The sequence below is a fragment of the Phalaenopsis equestris genome, unplaced genomic scaffold, assembly GCF_001263595.1.
Source record: "Phalaenopsis equestris unplaced genomic scaffold, ASM126359v1 Scaffold202294, whole genome shotgun sequence".
In the NCBI taxonomy this organism is placed as follows: domain Eukaryota; kingdom Viridiplantae; phylum Streptophyta; class Magnoliopsida; order Asparagales; family Orchidaceae; genus Phalaenopsis; species Phalaenopsis equestris.
In genome coordinates, this window is record NW_018222004.1 from 410858 (window position 1) to 412067 (window position 1210).

Below are 1210 nucleotides of genomic sequence, written 5' to 3' on the forward strand. Positions count from 1 at the left end.
AAAGGAGACTAATGTTGCTCTTTCTTTAAATATATATATTTAAAGAAAGAGTAACATTTGTCTCCTTACATGTTAATCGACAAAAAGTGTTACAAGAAAATGGGGAGAGGATCCCCCGCGACCAAAAACCCAAAAATATTACAATACTCGCTCAAATTATGGTGGTTCCTCATCCATAAGACAAGTCAACGCAAAAAAAAAAATCCCAAAAACAACACACTAATACCAACATCAAAAGTATACCCAACACAAGAGAAATATTCCCAAAAGTCTGTAAGTGTAGCAAAAAAGAAACCAATAACCAAGAGGGTATAATCTTCGACAGTAGAGCTCCCCGTAGCGATGTGGAATAACATATGGAAAATCCCCGAAAGATACCTGCACAAAAAAAGGAGAAACTCCAAGCTAAAAGAGCATCAAAGTGATAAATCGATTAGCCATAAAAAAGTAAAGCTTCAGGCTGAGGTAAATGACAAAAAAGCTAAACAGTTTGGGACCTACCCTACCCTGTCCGAAACCCCAAACACAAACCATGTTGTTGAAATATGAACGATGAAAAGCTTCTTTAAAAGCCCATAACTCATGATATCGCAAGGGGTGATGAGTCCAAAGAACAAGAGCATGAAATAGAAAATAAATCTCCCTAACATCTGCCGATATAGAATGGTTCACAAAATCCAAACCGAAAAAACAAACCAAAGTAGAGATTTTCATGCTTAGTAAATAAAACAGGAAAACCGCAAGACAAGCAATATCAACCATCAACATTCCAAACATAGGGGGCATCCAAAGAGTCACCATTCATCAGGACTTTAAGAGGGGAGGGCAGATCCTTACCAACTATGACATTAGAGTTCGTGGCCCCAAGCTGGGTAGCCCAATTAGCCGCCCTATTACCTTCCCGATGAATAAACTTCCAGTAACAGAGATAGTAGAGGAGAAACGTTTAATATGATTTATATAGTAAGCAATATCCCAAATCACCTGCTTACTAGAATTTAAGATATCAAAGAGTAGCTTAAAATCATTCTCAATCTCAAGATTATACCAATTCAAAGACGACGCAATAGTAACAACCATCAAAATCGCATGAGCTTCAGCTTCCAAAGGAGAAGCAATAGAGGAAGGAGAAGAGAAAAACAAAATGCAGTTACCTTTATCATTTCTCATAACTCCACCAAAACCATAACTAACAGGATTCCAACTCCCA